General features: G+C 49.5%; 1 protein-coding gene across 1 annotated transcript in view; it reads right to left on the minus strand.

Moving 5' to 3' along the window:
- The window catches only part of LOC147700413 (periodic tryptophan protein 2 homolog), a 105,802-nt gene that overhangs the window by 3,657 nt on the left and 83,204 nt on the right, over nucleotides 1-18,941 (minus strand). The window lies entirely within an intron of this gene.

An 18,941-nucleotide genomic window follows, 5' to 3' on the forward strand; every position in this document is an offset into this window, starting at 1 on the left:
CGAAAATACCACCTTCAGAGCCTCCATTTTGGCTTTCCGCGTCATTAGGGTTGGGATTCCATATCATTAGCTTGATTATGGACCACTACAATAAAATATGCTCACCTCTTCTTTGCTGAGGGACTTTCTTCTGTAAGCCTTTGCCTCTATTATCACATAAATATTAATACCCCAAGGAAAACATATTCTGGATTTACCAGAACTGGATTTGATACTGGTTTCAGGTATTAGCTGCACAGTATTTGATTAAGGCTAGCTATGACCCGAAACATTGCGGATCTTCAGTTCCACTACTATCTTTACTAACAACCTACCTAGCTTACTATACCCTACCTTTACACAAACCTTTCCAAAGCTCATCTGGGACAAATCAGTAGGCCCCACACAGCTTTTCACTGTTCGACCACTCTAACTACTCACCTTATTTTCTTCTCTAAAAAAACACGTTAGCACGTGTCTTGTGCATGGAAATAAGAATACATTGTAAATAATTCTCATAGAGCAAGACCCAAGGTCGCGTGTCCACGCATGGGGCAAAACAGGTTTTGGCAATTTAAGTACAAAAGCAAAAGCAAAGCCTGAAACTAACTACCAAGAATAAAAGCAACAAAAATGTTTTGAGTTTTGTCTTAAATTGTTTAATATTGACAGAATTTTAATATGATTATAAGGTGTTCACATTCCATTCTATGAAGCGATTTAATCACCATACACAATACTCCTTTACAATACACTCCGCACCAGGGGCGGCTTCTAGGCATGGGCATCGGGGCTTATTAAGGACTTTGTGGCTTGATATTCTTGGGCACTCGAGTAGCCCTTTACTATGGACAATCCCTGGGTCAGTCACTAGGAACTCCTATCAATGAGTATACACTGTGATTTTAGGCAGGTGCCTGGGAGTTATTAAGAAACCATTCAGAGGTTATATGTTTTACACCATAGCGTTATGTTTTTCAAGTGTCTGGTTGTAGGTTGGTTTCTGGGTTGAACAGTTGGGTGACTATCACACGTCTGTTGGGTTGGTGTGTAGAGCAATTGGCGTGGACACTGTAGAGTTGTGTGCTTACAGTGTTCCTCTTCTTTCTACACTACAGAGCGGGGCCTCATACTCCCGAGCGGTCGCCGGGTGAGGTGAGGTCTTCACCCACACAACGCTGGGTGAGTAGCATCGTGAGGAAATGCTTCATGGTGTTTAAGCTACTATGCTTGTTTATATAATGCTGAATGCAAATTTCATTCAGGCAGGTGTGCTTTGTTGGTATGGTGTTTGTGTATTCATGTGGTCGCTTGTGTGTAATATAGTGTTTTGTAAACATTTTTTCTAGGAAGAAGATGTTCTTCTCTCCTTCCAGTGGGCATTCAATTGTGATGGTTCCCGGTAGATATGTAACTTTTTTAGTACATTATTTGTCCTTTTCACTCAACACATCATTTATAGTTGCAGTAGCCTCTTTTCCTATGGTCCTGAAGAAAGCCGGGGCAACGCCCCACAGGCTGAAACATGTCGACCGTCCTGCACAGCGCCATGGGGTAGTCATACTACTCGGCGTGTTTTTAATATTTGACACATTGATTTTGTTTTGAATGTTGTACAGCGCCTGTGTAGTCAATTTTGATTTATCACTGTTACTTTAGCACTGCACTTTAGGAAACACTACTTCACAATGGACATCACGGCTAGATTACTGACATCCATTTCCACAGCGGAACTACATGGTCGGTTGTGATATGGAATGATCAGCAAAACATCCCACATGACGCGAAATCCACCATAAAGGGTGGTCTGATGGGATTTTTTCCAGCCTATGTTTTCAACAACATACGTTCATACATGCACCCATTGTCGCACATTCACCATTACAGCTGCACACCTTCTTTTAGACCTAGTCTGCTCTCTTGTGTGTTTTGCATCGGGGCTCCGCCCACTTTATTTTTCCCCAGGGTCAGCGGTGAAACTAAATCCATATTTTGAGCTAATATTATAATGCACATTTTAGGACTGCAGTAGTTTCAGTATTGCAGCTCTGTAAAAAAACAACATACACTCACTCGAAGGCGCTGGCTGGCTTGTGTGGGCTGCGGCACTCACAGCAGACTGGTGCGTGTGCAAACTCTGCCTGCAAAGACAATATTGGGCAGGCTGATGATCTACAGACCTAAGGCCTGTGGGGTTATCAGCTCGTAAAAGACCCCGCCTCAGGACTGATCTCCACCCCCGGATCATACGGTAGCAAAGTTAGCCCTGGGTGCTTGAGTCTGAAGCCCTGTAGTGCCAGGGCTTCACTTCAATCAGGGAGTGGAGACCATGTCACTCCCACCTGCTCTTCACAAGGGTAGGGTAGGGTAGGGTAGGGTAGGGTTGGGTGGGGTGGGGTCAGTGGGCATCACTGACCCCACCGTGATGAGCTAGTAACAGGTGGGGTAGATGCTGCAGGCAGGAAGCAGAGAGATCGCGTCTGAACTGGGGATCATCACAGGGTTTAAAGACGCACTGTGCAGACTCGAGTTGTGTGCTGGGCTTTGCATGATAGAAGCGCTGGGATGCCCTTGGGTAGCCATGCGCTATACAAGTGCATACTCATTCATTCATTACTAGACCGGTGTGCCGTGCCCACCAAGGAGCAGCCTGAGCTGGGTGGGTGGGTAGACAGTAAAGGGGCGCTAGAGGGTGGTATATGTAGGAAGGTAGATACCTGACTATGGTTACCCCTGACTTTTTGCCTGGTGTTTTGCTGGTTTTCCGACTTAGTTGACCTGGGGCCCTGCCAATCAGGACCCCAGGCCTACTGCTCTCTCTCTAAAATGGATTCCATGTACCTTAGGTGCATTACCCAATTGGAACTGGGCCACCTTGTCAGACCCTGTAACTCAGGGCATCGGTGTACCCAGGGCCTACCAGGGGCTGAAGCAGGTATTATGCCACCCCTGGATGGCCATCTAACTCTGACACAACTGGCTGCGCAACAGCTGGGGCAACGTGGCGTACTCGCCCGTTGCTGTAGGTATAGTATCCCTATATCTAACCCTAAAATGGACACCCGAGTTCCTATCAGTCACTCCTATGGCAGGCCTTAACAATCCTGAAGGCAGAGTGCATGGAACCGTGTGAATTGGGCTCTGGCACGAGCCGAGCCCGGTTGCAGCTTGCGGAACCAAGACCCAATGGCTGTTCCATGATAACGCATACCATATCGCTAACTTCGGTATCGCGTTATCAAGACATGTCGAGTAAGGTGTCATACGAATCGGGATGCTGACCCCTCACCAATGCTGGCGACGAGGTTAGCATTCCGCCCTTCTAGAGGGACACGACATGTACGTAACTGTGAACCCCGGTTAAAGTTAACTGAAGCCTCAGCTCCACAAAATGGATGCTGCCACCACAGACACGAGTCTGACCTCCTGCTGCTGGGAGTCCTTCCAGCGAGGAGAGCTTGGACAAAGGGTTTCCTGTCCGGGGCGGTGTTCGCACCATCCCAGACAGGGTTTTGTGTATCCTGGGTAGGCAGGGCTTTACAAGAAGGTGACTACGGAGTGGCACCCCGGTGCTCACTACGCATCTGCCGGTTAGAACCAGTTCCAGGGGCGCGCAGCCCCTGACCTGGGGAAAGTCCGGCAGGGGAGAGGGGTGTAACTACCCCCCTTCCTGGTCCCACCCCTAGGGCAGGACCTAGTCATGTACCCACCCCTTTCTTTAGGATAAAGGCAGGAGCGGGGACCCTTCCAAATTAGATCATCTTTGAATCAAGAATACTTTCTACGAAAGGACTTCGAGACTCTTCTTAAGATTTCTCCCTTGTGGCTAAGGAGTAGTCACCCTGCGTCCGCAGGCACCATCTAAGAACTCTACGGTTTGCTGCAAGTCCTTCCTCAGGAATCCGACTGCCCAGCTCGACGAGAACCGGCTTCCCTGGCACCTCTGACCTCTACCCACATCGTCAGCTCAGCTGAGATCTGTGGGTGCGGCGAGACCTCGAGGGACCGGCCATCATCAAAACCTGCACGCTTTCTTAACCAGCACGACCACCGAAGGAATCCTCTGGTGAGTGCTCTGGGGTCCGAGAAGCCCCGACCCTGAGCAGCTCCAGCACCGAAGTGCAGCCTCCCAGCATCTCCACGATCTGCGTGGGGCCCTTCTGCTTCACTGTTCAGCATGTTGTCCGATCACTAGCCGCTGGCTTGTGATTCTTTTTACGACAACCGACAACCAACGCTGCTGGTCTGGTTGCTCCAGACTGGCCTTTTCTCCCTGCTGCGAAAGGAGCACCCCGGACCCTCCTGGTCCACTCAAGACGCCATTTTAGGCCCACCACGTGGCCCTGAAATCTGCCAAGGCTTGTTGCCCCAATCCTGGCCCAGCGACGCCGACAGCATCAATCTTCGTGGGACAGCTCGCACCTCCATCCTGGTCGCCGACAACGCCTCCTGGTCCGTGAGACTGCAGAGCCTAGCGTCGCCCACCCACCTAGTCGAGGTGACGATCATCCGGTGCCCTCCTGGTACCCTCTGACTACTGGCTAATAGTACGAACTTGGTCCTCTCTGCTTTCAGGTGTCATCCATCTCTGTTCCAGGCTTGGATCTCTACGAACTATCTCCACTGGTCGCCGGCCAGCAACTCCTTCCTTCCGGCTCCTGGCTCGTCAGCGAAGACCCCCGACGCCTGTAAGACTTGTGCAGCCGCAGCCCTTGTGGCTAGGTAACTTCGGCATTTCGGTGCCCGCATAGCCTCCTTACTTAAGGGTCCCGAGTCCCTCGCTTCCGACTTGCCTTATCGGGTCCGCCCGAGACCACTAAACTTTCCGTGCCCCCGGGCACTTGTATTGATTGTGCACTTGAAGTATTTTCCTAAGAGTTTTGTTCTGTGCTTAGTACCCTGTCCTCATAAAGAGTACAGGGCTGTTGTGATTCTAATAAATATACTGTTTATTTTCATAACACTTGTGTGGTGTCCTTTCACTTGGTGTTCAAGGGGTATGTGATGGTATAACAGCTGGCTTAACACACCCTCTAGAGTTTAGCCCGAAGACTGCTCGTATCCACGCTACTAGGATAGCTGATCTAAGGTTGACTTACAACCAATCACCATAAGGGTCGTTTGGACCGATGCATAGTGGTCGCTAGAATAGTGAACACTGCATATCGGGCCAACTTCTCACATTGGTGAGCAGCGGTTGGGATTTGAGCTTGCTGTTGTTTTACCACGCGTATCCTAAGAATATCTTGTGAAAGATCGCATAAGTACTTCAGGTACATATAACTTAGCTTAGAATACTCTGAGTTCTACTGAACCAGCTGTTGTAGCTCCTCAAGGCTTAGCACACCTTGGCTACAACTCTTAGCAAGGGATCAGTAGGTAAACATATAGTGTAGGTAGGTGCATCACTTACACCACACTAGAAGCAGCATGTCCGACAAAGGAGGAAACTCTGAGTCTCCCCTTGTGTCAGTCGACCCTCCACAGGTCACGTCCAGATATGCTGCACTTAGCTTCCAAGAGATGCGACAGCTCTGTACATCTCGGAAGTTAAAATAGGGTTCAAACCCTACAACTCCATTTCTGATTGGTCTCTTGGAGACTTATGATGCTAGGAGGGCGGGTAACACCGACCCTTCTCATCCAGAGGAGAGTATGCCCCCCCTCGAGGGAACCGCAGGTGACACTGACCTTATCCATCTCTCAGCAGAAGGTGAAGAGGAGGATGAGGATCTAGAGACATCTGGGGACGAGGCACACAAAGGTCCAGTAGTGGTTAGCCAGCTAACTAGGGACAACTTAAGCCGGCACGAGAATGGTACTAGGAGACCCCTGGGGCCCCTCTCAGGCCAGCTTAACATTGGGAGTGGACGAGTTAGGTCTCTGTCGAGAGGCTCTAACAGATCCGCTCGAACCAATGGCTCTCGAGGCTCTGCTCGAAGAGGGATGACATCCCCTCAGAGGAGAGTGTACGAAGCGAAGGAGCGGGAAGTCAATCTGCGGATCGAAAGGGAAGAACTTGCCCTAGCCAAAGAAAGACTCGCCTTCGCTAGAGAGCAAGAATTGAGTGGGACAATTCCCACTGGTGGCAGCATTCCCCCACGGGAAAACAGGAGTTTAGACACTAGGCACCTGAGTAAGATAGTGCCCCCCTTTAAGCAAGGGGACGACATCCACAAATGGATTACTGCTTTGGAGCGGGCCTGCACTGTACAGTGCGTCCCCCAGAGTCAGTGGGCAGCTATCTTGTGGCTCTCCTTTGAAGGTAAAGGTAGAGATAAGCTCCTCACTACTAGAGTTGAGGATGCTAACAATTACCAGGTCCTGAAGAACACACTGATTGATGGGTTCGGCCTAACCACTGAGCAGTACAGGTTGCTGTTCAGGGATACCCAGAAAACTCAGTCTCAGGACTGGTCTGATTTCGTCGATTGTGCCACTAAGGCTTTTGAAGGCTGGCTACTGGGAAGTAAGGTTACTGATTTTAAAGGATTGTATAATCTAATTATGAGAGAGCAAATCTTAAGTAATTGTCAGAACCAGTTATTACACCAACACCTGGTAGACTCTGATCTGACCTCTCCACAAGAATTGGGTAAGAGGGCAGACAAATGGGTCAGAACCAGGGTCAGGCCGAAGAACCAGGGTGGTGACCAAAAGAAGGAATCAACCAAGCCTCAAGAGAAGGGTGGGAATAAATCTTCTGATCAAACCACAGGGCCCCAAAATTCCTCTGAAAAGGGTGGGTCCCCAACTTCTCCCAAAACCCAAAAGAAACCTTATTGTCACACCTGCAAACAGGTGGGCCATTACAAAACTGTCAGCAGTTGTCCCAAGGCCAACAACAATAAGGAGAACATACCCCCAAATAAAGCTTCCCAGCCTCATGTTACTACTAGTAGTAATCCCCCAGGTGGTGGGAGTGCCCCCAAGAATCTGGGTGCATTTTCTTTGGGAGTGCCTGGGGACTCTGGCCTAACCAGGTCCCCTGACTTAGATACTCTTGTCTGTGAGACTGGCATGGGGTTTGCCAACTTCACAGCCTGTCCCAACACTTTGGGCAGGTACAGACAGGAACCCCTCATCAATGGTTCAAAACTTGAGGCCTACAGAGACACAGGGGCTAGCATCACCATGGTGGCTGAGAGCCTAGTCCCCTCAAGGCAACTGATGCCTGGTGCCACATACCAGGTAGTGAACATTGATGGAGTGCAGAGAGATCATCCCATAGCAGTGGTAAATCTCAGCTGGGGAGGTGTCACTGGTCACAAGAGAGTGCAGTGTCACCAAACTTGCCTGTAGATTGCCTACTGGGGAACGATTTAGAGACCTCAGCCTGGGCTGAGGTAGAGCAAGAAACCCATTTTAAAATGGTAAACCTCCATGGTAAGGTTAGTGGGGCCGTGTTAGCCACAGTCCCAGAAGTCCTCCCTGAACAGGTCAGGAGGGCTGGGCCAGTCACAGCCCTAACCCAGAAAGATGCCTTTCCTGAACAGGTTGGCAAGGCTGTGATGGTCACAGCCCAAACCCAAACTGAGTCCCTTCCTGAAAAGGTTGGTGGAGTTGTGATGGCCACAGCTCAAACTCAGACCGATAATAGTGTTGTGAAGCCTGAAACAATGGATCACTCCACTCTAACAGAGAGCATTGAGGAGGGAGAAAAGTCTTCCCCCTCCCAGACACTAGGTGAGAGCCAGCCTCCTCAGGGAACTGACTCTACCCCTGGTGAAGGAACTGCCCCAGAGGTAATCAGGCCTAGCCTGGCAGAGCCCCTGATGACAGTGGAACCTTCCCAGGTGGGACCCAGTCTGGAGCAGGTAACCTGCCACTCTCTACTCTGCCTCAGTCAGCCCAGGGCTGTAGAGGTCAGGGAGGCCCCCAAAGGGCCCCCTGTCCAAAAGAATTTCCCAATCAGCAGATTAGGATCACTGAAGCTAGTAGCCCTAGCCAAGTGAAAATAAAACAAACTCCTGAGGGATCCCCCTTAAACTTAGTTAGGGACCTCCCACAGATGGACACTGTTGGGCACAGCCAAACCTGGGACCTAAAGGCCCCAAACCTGACCTGTCCCTCTAGTAAGCCAACCAGGGGGACTCAGCCTCCAGCTTTAGGTAGCCAGAGGTTGACCCTGAGAGCTCATAGCAACTCAGTACTGGAAAGAAAGGCACATATGGTGGATAGTGATTGGAAGAAGTTGAGCCCAACAGTAGTGGAGTCTCACTTCAGTACTCCATTCCCGCACCAGCCTTTTACTTTGCCAAAGCACACCACAGGTAGTGATTCCCTATGGTGGAGACCCTCAGATACCCTTAGGGTGAGGGTTGCTTAGTGGACCATGATATAGGGGGTAACCATGGCAGTGCATGTACCACCTCATATGGCCACTCAGGCAATATAGGCTTACCTGGACAAGGATAGCCTTATCTCCTTTCGTTTGGGGGGGGGGGGGGGGTTGTGTAGGAAGGTAGATACCTGACTATGGTTACCCCCGACTTTTTGCCTGGTGTTTTGCTGGTTTTCCGACTTAGTTGGCCTGGGACCCTGCCAATCAGGACCCCAGGCCTACTGCTCTCTCTCTAAAATGGATTCCATGTACCTTAGGTGCATTACCCAATTGGAACTGGGCCACCTTGTCAGACCCTGTAACTCAGGGCATCGGTGTACCCAGGGCCTACCAGGGGCTGAAGCAGGTATTATGCCACCCCTGGATGGCCATCTAAATCTGACACAACTGGCTGCGCGACAGCTGGGGCAATGTGGCGTACTCGCCCGTTGCTGTAGGTATAGTATCCCTATATCTAACCCTAAAATGGACACCCGAGTTCCTATCAGTCACTCTTATGGCAGGCCTTAACAATCCTGAAGGCAGAGTGCATGGAACCGTGTGAATTGGGCTCTGGCACGAGCCGAGCCCGGTTGCAGCTTGCGGAACCAAGACCCAATGGCTGTTCCATGATAACGCATACCATATCGCTAACTTCGGTATCGCGTTATCGAGTAAGGTGTCATACGAATCGGGATGCTGACCCCTCACCAATGCTGGCGACGAGGTTAGCATTCTGCCCTTCTAGAGGGACACGACATGTACGTAACTGTGAACCCCGGTTAAAGTTAACTGAAGCCTCAGCTCCACAAAATGGATGCTGCCACCACAGACACGAGTCTGACCTCCTGCTGCTGGGAGTCCTTCCAGCGAGGAGAGCTTGGACAAAGGGTTTCCTGTCCGGGGCGGTGTTTGCACCATCCCAGACAGGGTTTTGTGTATCCTGGGTAGGCAGGGCTTTACAAGAAGGTGACTGCGGAGTGGCACCCCGGTGCTCACTACGCATCTGCCGGTTAGAACCAGTTCCAGGGGCGCGCAGCCCTTGACCTGGGGAAAGTCCGGCAGGGGAGAGGGGTGTAACTACCCCCCTTCCTGGTCCCACCCCTAGGGCAGGACCTAGTCATGTACCCACCCCTTTCTTTAGGATAAAGGCAGGAGCGGGGACCCTTCCAAATTAGATCATCTTTGTATCAAGAATACTTTCTACGAAAGGACTTCGAGACTCTTCTTAAGATTTCTCCCTTGTGGCTAAGGAGTAGTCACCCTGCGTCTGCAGGCACCATCTAAGAACTCTGCGGTTTGCTGCAAGTCCTTCCTCAGGAATCCGACTGCCCAGCTCGACGAGAACCGGCTTCCCTGGCACCTCTGACCTCTACCCACATCGTCAGCTCAGCTGAGATCTGTGGGTGCGACGAGACCTCGAGGGACCGGCCATCATCAAAACCTGCACGCTTTCTTAACCAGCACGACCACCGAAGGAATCCTCTGGTGAGTGCTCTGGGGTCCGAGAAGCCCCGACCCTGAGCAGCTCCAGCACCGAAGTGCAGCCTCCCAGCATCTCCACGATCTGCGTGGGGCCCTTCTGCTTCACTGTTCAGCACGTTGTCCGATCACTAGCCGCTGGCTTGTGATTCTTTTTACGACAACCGACAACCAACGCTGCTGGTCTGGTTGCTCCAGACTGGCCTTTGCTCCCTTCTGCGAAAGGAGCACCCCGGACCCTCCTGGTCCACTCAAGACGCCATTTTAGGCCCACCACGTGGCCCTGAAATCTGCCAAGGCTTGTTGCCCCAATCCTGGGCCCAGCGACGCCGACAGCATCAATCTTCGTGGGACAGCTCGCACCTCCATCCTGGTCGCCGACAACGCCTCCTGGTCCGTGAGACTGCAGAGCCTAGCGTCGCCCACCCACCTAGTCGAGGTGACGATCATCCGGTGTCCTCCTGGTACCCTCTGACTACTGGCTAGTAGTACGAACTTGGTCCCCTCTGCTTTCAGGTGTCATCCATCTCTGATCCAGGCTTGGATCTCTACGAACTATCTCCACTGGTCGCCGGCCAGCAACTCCTTCCTTCCGGCTCCTGGCTCGTCAGCGAAGACCCCCGACGCCTGTAAGACTTGTGCAGCCGCAGCCCTTGTGGCTAGGTAACTTCAGCATTTCGGTGCCCGCATAGCCTCCTTACTTAAGGGTCCCGAGTCCCTCGCTTCCGACTTGCCTTATCGGGTCCGCCCGAGACCACTAAACTTTCCGTGCCCCCGGGCACTTGTATTGATTGTGCACTTGAAGTATTTTCCTAAGAGTTTTGTTCTGTGCTTAGTACCCTGTCCTCAATAAGAGTACAGGGCTGTTGTGATTCTAATAAATACACTGTTTATTTTCATAACACTTGTGTGGTGTCCTTTCACTTGGTGTTCAAGGGGTATGTGATGGTATAACAGCTGGCTTAACACGCCCTCTAGAGTTTAGCCCGAAGACTGCTCGTATCCACGCTACTAGGATAGCTGGTCTAAGGTTGACTTACAACCAATCACCATAAGGGTCGTTTGGACCGATGCATAGTGGTCGCTAGAATAGTGAACACTGCATATCGGGCCAACTTCTCACAGTATAGACCTGGCTGAGCAGAGCAGGCATCAAGAAGCAGTGTCCCAGGTTAGAGAGGCAGCAGGTGGGAAAGCGGGGAGTGCATGGGGCCGAGCTGTAGGGTGTTGGGTGTCTGGAGACCCGTAGAATTACCAGATGACTGCACGCTTCTCATGGAAATGTAAAGTTTCCCATGCAGGACTGTAGGAAGCTGGCTCTTTATGTGCTATATCAATAATCTGATATACCGAGTAAAGGGTCTATTGATTCCCTTATGGACAGCGGATTGTTATGCAATCCCATAGTGCTCTGTCAGGGGTAGTATAGTTGAGCAGCCTTAGGCTTAACAAGGAGGAGTGCAAGATATTTGCAAAATACACACAACGATCAATGACAACATGACTCAAGAAGGAGATCTTCACCAATTTATAAAAATAGCAAGTATCTTTATACATGTTAAGGCATAAGAGAACATTTTTTCAGGTATGTAGGTTCTTAAATATAAATCATTTTCACCTTAAAGTGGATACTGCAGTTTGAGTTCTGCAATGTTATCCAATGGAAGGCAGAGCAAGTTCTGCAAACAGGTATACAACAGCGACTTACAAAACCAATCGGCAGGAGTTGGGGTGAGTGGCGGGCGAGGTGCAAGGCAGCATTATACACCACCAGCGGCATGAGGGCAGCCGGGTGCAAATCAGCTTCAGGAGCCCAATAAGTCTCAATGGAGATCTTTCACTGCGGAAAGAGGCTGAAGACTCTGGCTGGGAAGCCAGTCAGGCTGAACCAGCAAGTGGGCTCAGGGCTTGAAATGCTTGAGGCCTGGGGGGCACCTTTGATCCTTTTCTCCAAGGTCCAGGGGAGACTGATGCAAGGACTATCCTTGGGCATCAGGTTTTTCCTTGCTGGAGCAGTTGATGGGGGGCTGTGTGTAGACGCTGCAGGTGACGTCAGGGAGTCCAGGAGGGGTGGGACCCCCGATGGACTCCTGCTCTGGAGAGCTGGGGAACCTTGTTGGCACCAGTTGCCCATTTCAACTCAGGCCAGAGGCGACTGATGCAGTGGATGCCTTATGTGTCGGGTTTGGCAGATCCCGAAGCCTCAGAGTCTTCAGTTTTGGTGAGTCTTTGGAACAGGTTCGCTGTTCACAGGAGGTCTTGAGTCTTTTTCAAAGGCAGGCAGTCCTCCCAAGTTTTTGGAGTCACAGCTGCAGGACGAGTCAACTTTGGCGCAGTTTTTGACGAGGGATGCAAACAAGCTGACCGGGTTAGTATCAGGTCAGCTGCTTCCTCTCTCCTCTTCGGTGTCCTCTCTCTTCTTAAGTCATCAGGATCTGATTTTCTGGTGCCAGGGACTCCCCTAAATGATGAATTTAGGGGTGTAAGTGGAGTGTAGGGTAATAGCCAATGTGCTACTGACCCTTGGGGTAACTAAGCCCTCTATATGACCACTTCCTGTGCATAACTATGGCCCAGAATTCCTAACTATGCCATTACAAAGATGGCTACGCCTGAAAAGTCGTGATCACCTCAGTTCTAGCCCACCTTAGGGATGGTGCTAGCCTGGGGGTGACTGACTCATTTTCCTGCATCCCCAGGTGTCAAGGGGGTCCTGGACAATGCAGGGCTGCTTCCGCTCCTGAGAGTGGAGCCAGATTCGCATTCTATAGGTGGCAGCGCTATGAAGCAAGCCACCCAAGTAAGGCTAATCAGCAGGTCATGCTGTGGAGAGGGGGGTGTTACACCCTCTTCTGGAACAAGTTTTTCTTCTGGGCCTCCTGAGAGCAACAGGCCCTCACACTAAGAAGTCAGAACAGCGTCTTGGGGTGTCAGGCTGGCAGAGCCCATTCAGAGGCTGGTAGGTTTTTAGGGGCGCCGCTAAGGTGCCCTCTGGGTGCACGTATTGATAAATCTAACCTTGGAATCATTGTGGGTTTATCAGTACGAGATGTTTGATACCAAACCTCCCTATCTTCAGTGAAGCCTCGTTTTCACATATGTCCAGCACATGTCTTAAAATGGCTTCCGTAGTCACTTGTACAGGCAGTAATGAACTGACCAGCACAGGGGCATATCTGCTCGTGATGGTATGCCCTCACATTTAATACCAAGTACCCTCCCTTAGGTCTGGCAGGTCTGCTGTAGTGGTGACTTACAGATAGTACATGCAGTGGTAGGAGACACTGCACACAGGAATGTATGACATGTTGTGTTTTCACTTTTGTTTGCACCAAGACACGTATCCAGCAATGGCAGTCGTGCAAGTGCTTGCCGAGTGGGTCCCTTAGGGGGGCACAATTCGTGCTGCAGCCCTTGGGACCCTCCATTGGCAACCTGGGTCCTAGGTACCAGGATGCCATTCACTAGTGACTTACAGTGGTACCTATACTGTTTGCCAATGTAATTTATTTGCTGTGGTTAACATGGTACCCTCAGAATCTGGGATTAAGTTATATATGTATATCATATGCTAATTCTGTCTGAAAATAATTTTAAGTGAATCATTACTGGAAATTGTAACTGTATTCGACCCGTTTGGTTATAAATCGTACCCACGACTGAAAGCACTTTTATTTTTTAAGGTGTATCCCATGTGTGAGAAAATGGAGTTCCGTTGCAGTACCCCATCAATTTTTTCCTGGCTTTTGATGCAACTTTGACTGTAGAGTAGTGGGTCCCTGCGGTCCAGGTTCCCAGTGTTCTTTCCCTAAACACATGTCCACGATTGGTACTTCTGCCCTCCGTAAGTCCCTACAAAGTGGTACCCTGGGTACCTAGGGCCTGAAGCTGAATAGCGTTCCTAGGTCCCCCTCACTAGGATATGTCGCTGCCACTGACATGCCCCTGTGAGGTGAACGAATAACCAAGTCGACATGACACACTGCCAGTGTGCCATGCCAGCTCGCACTGCCTAAGCTATGGGTAGGTCAGCCCTCTAGCAGACCTTACCAGACCTAAGGCAGGGTGCACTGTTTCCGAGGTGTGGGTATATCTACATTAGTAGGGTATATTCCCTAATTTTGTGATTGCCAGGGAAGACCCAGAGAGTACATGGGCCGGGAACTTGACAACTCGAGTTCCACAGCCCCACAGTAGCTTCACTGAACCCAGGAGTGTTTGGTACCAAACAGCTCCTTGTAATAAATCCACTCTGATGCCAGTGTGAGATTTATTAAAACATGTACTCAGAGGGCACCTCAGAGGTGCCCCCTGAAAAAGCTACCAACCCTGGTGTGTGCACAGACTGGCTTTAGGCAGCCTGCCACACGCAGACATGTTTCTGAACCCTTGTGTGGAGAGCCTCTGCTCTCTGGGACCAGAAACCATGCACATCCTGGGCAGACGTGTCAAATCTCCTCACCCAGGATGGGCCAGTGCTCAAGAGGGAAGCTTCAAAGGCCTGTTGCCTTTTGTAATGCGACCCCCAGCCTCGGCTGCTAGCAGCAGATGTCAGCCTCTGGTTTACATCCCCACTTTGGGCTGGAAAACCGTTGGGAAAACTCAAAAGAATAGGATGTGTTCCCACCTCTGCCAACTCTACCCCTAAGGTGGGGGAGACGAGGGGAAGCACAACTTACAGTCCCGCCATCTTGAAGATGGGGAGATCGCTCCGATCAGGGTTAGGTCTATGCCACCTCCCATAGGAGGGTGGCATATTAGAAGGTTTAGCCACCCCAGGAGAGGTGCCCATTGGCCCTGCCTACTACTCCCCTAAATGCCTCCTAAATTCAATATTTGAGGGGCTACTCAAGCTTTGACCCTCAGATCTGCGGTGACCTAAGAAGCAAGGAGACACACTGTAGCAGAAGCCAGATGACACCAACTGCCTTGACCCCAGCTCTACCGTCTTCAGCTTTGCCGAAACCTGCGACCTGTCTTGCAGCACAACCTTTAAAACCCCTGGGAGGACTGTTGCCTTCGATAAAGACTACGATCTCCAGAGGACAGCAGATCTCTCCAGAAGACACTAACTCCAAAGACTCCGGATCCAACATTAGTCAGTACCCTTATCATGCCCACTATGGATTACTGTAATGGACGTCTTATGAATGCCCAAAACAAAGTCATTCATCAACTCCAACTTGTTCAAAATGCTGCAGCCAGAATGTTATCTGGAACTCCTAAACATAAGTCTATCTCCCACATTATTCGACAATATTACTGGCTCCCTGTGAAAAACCGCATGAAGTTTAAAGCTCTATGCATTGCTTATAAAGCATCCTGCAATTCTGGACCTCAATTCCTTAGAAAAGGCTCTCGCAGCTTATGTTCCCACTCAGTCTCTGCGCTCCTCTACAGCTAACTTACTTACGGTCCCACAAACAAAGCCTGCTTCCTGGGGTGATAAGCGTTTCATCGTGGCTACAGCAAAGCTCTAAAACGTCCTTCCAGCTGAGATTAGATCCAGCCCGTCGCTACAAGTTTTTAGAAGAAGGACAAAAACCTGGATGTTTAATCAGTAAGCTCTCTACTGCAGAGTACGTGTCTGTTGTCCTCAGCGCCGAGACACCCACGGGTATTTGCGCGCTCTACAAATCTCATACATAAATAAATAAATAAATAAATCCAGCGGATCTGTGACGCCAGCCTACTCTACATCTCATGCCGGCAGCCCGCGTCTGAATGGCTCACCTGTGCAGTAAAGTCTCCCTAGCGATCCTGACCTCTTGTCCAGCGTTGACTGACCTCTCCTGTCCTCCACAACGACGCCTGCATTGTGAATCCAGAAGCTCCCTGTGACCGCCAAGAAGATTCCGACATCCAAAGGCGCCCCTGCACCTGAATCATCAGGGCCTTCGGAGCTGTACCGACGGTGCCCCTAAGACTCCACACATCCCAACTTATCTCTGCTGTCGTTGGTCTTCCTACTGCAACCTCCGTGCCACACCTGCAGCCTCTTAGCCGTCAGGCAAATCCGCAATGAAAAACATTGGGTGCACAATGTCGAATTTACACTCTACACCCTGTGTGCCGCAGTTGGTGTATGCTTGGTGATGCTTTGTGACCCCCGTCCCCCGTGCTTGTGCTAACCCCCAAAGCTTTGCCCCTGAAACTGACTTACCTGGAAACAGTGTGGCTCCAGGCACCCCCGTCTTCATTGGAAAGCATTGGGTTGAACTCCAATTTTGCCCCTTTCACACGGCCGCCCCGATGATGGTGGTGCAGTATTGGTACCTACCTGGCCCCTGGTCCTTGCTGACTTTTGGCTCCGAAGACAAGACATTGTAAGTTCGATACTCACCTGGTTAACGGCAATATTATTTCCCCCACAGGATATCACTGGACAGTGTGAAAAGGTTTCTAAGTGTCAATTTTCGAAAAGTATTTTTATTTAAAAACGTACTTACATGATTACGAAGACCTGGGTCTTAAATAAAATACAAAGCATTATTTTATTACATTGGTCTGGATCATGTGGGTGCAATACTGTCTTACACTCCTCTGTGTTAGGCCTACGGTTGCTCGCCCACACTACGACTAATAGAGGACTTTGGGTTTTACATTGAGCCCTGCACACTTTTGGGGAACCACTGGACTCTGTGCACGGCATTACCACCAAGTGATAATATCATATACGGAGCCAGCTTCCTTCATCATGCGTCTGTCCTGTGGAAGACCTGACCACTATTTATGCAATACCAAATGGGCATAACTTTGAGTTAACTGTTTGCTAGTGGACATTAGTTTGTGATATTTTGCCACAAGCTTTTGTGCTTTTGCATTTAATATTTGTTTGTATTATAGCGTGTCACGTTCACTGCGCGGTGACAGCTCACCTCCGGGAGCACCCTTATGTGATACATTGACATGGTATGTTTATGAATATAGATTTATTCTCTACTTGAAAATTGGGGTGCTTTTGTTCTCCATTCTGATAGGTATGAAAGGCCGATATTAAATATTTAATAAATCACAGCTAAGCACACCTTGCGGCTCACAATGTAGGATGTATAATATCTAAGAGTGGAACTTGTGAGAGTAGAAATGACATGTTCCCCTAGTGATTTAGCCCAAACTACCATGTAGCTGGTACACAGAGAACGTCAAATTATAGATTATACTATAACTTTTGCCCTGTTCCGGCTTCAGGGGTGATTTCAGGGACTTATATTATATCAAATCCAATCTAATGGTAAAATCTGACTTTTATTAAAGGTACTGGAAAAGTAACTTTTACAAAGTTACCTTTACCCTGCCTCAAGCTGCGGGAGGCTAATTTGCATTAGCTCTCCAACAACTACTCAGCCTCAACTTAGCCTGAATTAGGTGTGAAAGAGGTTTGAAAACTGCTCCCAGAGCAGATACAATGGACCAGGAATGGGTCCAGGGACTTTACTTTAAAATAGACTGTCCTGTCACAAGCAAATGTTAGATGCCACTTGGGAAGCCCTAATATTTCCCCTTTAGTCAGCAGGCACCAAACCAACTGGGAATAAAGTTACCCCCGGAGCCAGTTTTCAGAGATCACAGAGAAGGGGACGGATCATTACCCTGGCCACAACTCTGGGTGGGCACACAGGCTCTGCACAAGGGGAGAAGGGTTTTGCCATCTCGTATTTTGAGGGTGAGGGCCTTGGTGGGATTGTTTTCAGGAAGGCAAACAAGATCTACTGAAAAAGTGGGTAGCCTTGCCCTTGGAAACATTTACTCCATTGGTTGAAAATGGCCCAGGAGCCATCCTCACCCACAAACTGGTGCCTGGCATAAATATGACACCCCAAGGTACCAATCTCAGAATACTTTCTGTACCTGCCGAAGATCAGAAGAGGGCTGAACTTGAGGCCTGTTACCGGTGAGGAGTATTGAAGAACAGCACTAGCTTGCTCCTCTACACCAGACAAAGATGTGCTCTCCAAGAGGCAGTTTACTGACATCCTGTGAAGCTACAAGAACACAACAAGCTCGTTCTTGGGAGTAGCCCAGTCAGAACTAGACCTGGATTGGCCTTTGCTGTTGGCCGCTGCCTGACACCTTGATAGTCCACAAATGCTCTCCCCTGAGGGCCTTAGAAGTGTACTCATGTGGTGTTTGGGCACCAGGAGAACATTTGAAAATTATGAGAAAAAAAAAAATCCTCCGGAGCTTCAGGGGAACTTGCGGGACAGAGTATAAAACCGACAATTTCACGATGTCAGCGTGAATTTTACCATTATCCCCGTCAAGGCTCCTAGCACCTTACAGAACGCAAATATGCATTGTTTCTTAAAATATGTTCAGAATTTTTTTTTTATGAAAACTAAAAAAACAAACAAATCGCCACTGCTCCAGGACTCCAGGGGGACCAACCAACTTCAAGTAACTGGCCTTCGCTTCAACGGCAGCAGCTACAAGTTCAGCAGGAGCCAGCTCAGCGAGGATTTTTCTTCCCAAAAAGTGACAGTCTTTTTCTGTGTTCGGATTTAGAAACGTTTTTGAAATCTTTACTTCCAGACTTTCACTGCAACTGATCCACCTGCTGTATCTGACCAGGGCTCCATCGCGGTCAGCCTCTAATCGTGCCTAAGTCCCGATCCATCACTACCATAGACCATCATTGGCACTATTTCACTTAACTCTTTAAAATGTCATATCCCCAGTTCTTCCGATTGGATTTAGCATGTTTTGGTCTTTTTATTCTTTTTTTTATCCGTAATAGTTTTCCCTTTATTTTAACATTGGTCGTGAAATTATTTTGTGTTTCCACTTTTTCTACTGCGTATGCGTGGCTTACATACTTTGGATAATGCCTTTGCTTTAAGCCAGACTGCTATGTGTCACATTACCTTGGGCTGAACAAAGGTTTATTTCATTTAATTTGAGTGACATCAAGCAGTTTGTGGCCTTATTCTTTGAGGTGGACACTGGTCCATCCTATATAATAATTCACTTTCCTACACAAACAATTCATCTGGTGCCAGTTCCCCCTAGTGTCCCGCACAAACAGCAAATCCATTCTACAGATTAGTAATGCCCTTCTAATGAGAGGACAGAGTTACTACTAGATGCAACTCCGTTCCCAGACACTAGTTCATTGATTGACTAGTTACACCGACCGCGTTGTGATTCCTTGCGGGGA

The sequence above is a fragment of the Lissotriton vulgaris genome, chromosome 8, assembly GCF_964263255.1.
Source record: "Lissotriton vulgaris chromosome 8, aLisVul1.2, whole genome shotgun sequence".
NCBI classification, from domain to species: Eukaryota; Metazoa; Chordata; class Amphibia; order Caudata; family Salamandridae; genus Lissotriton; species Lissotriton vulgaris.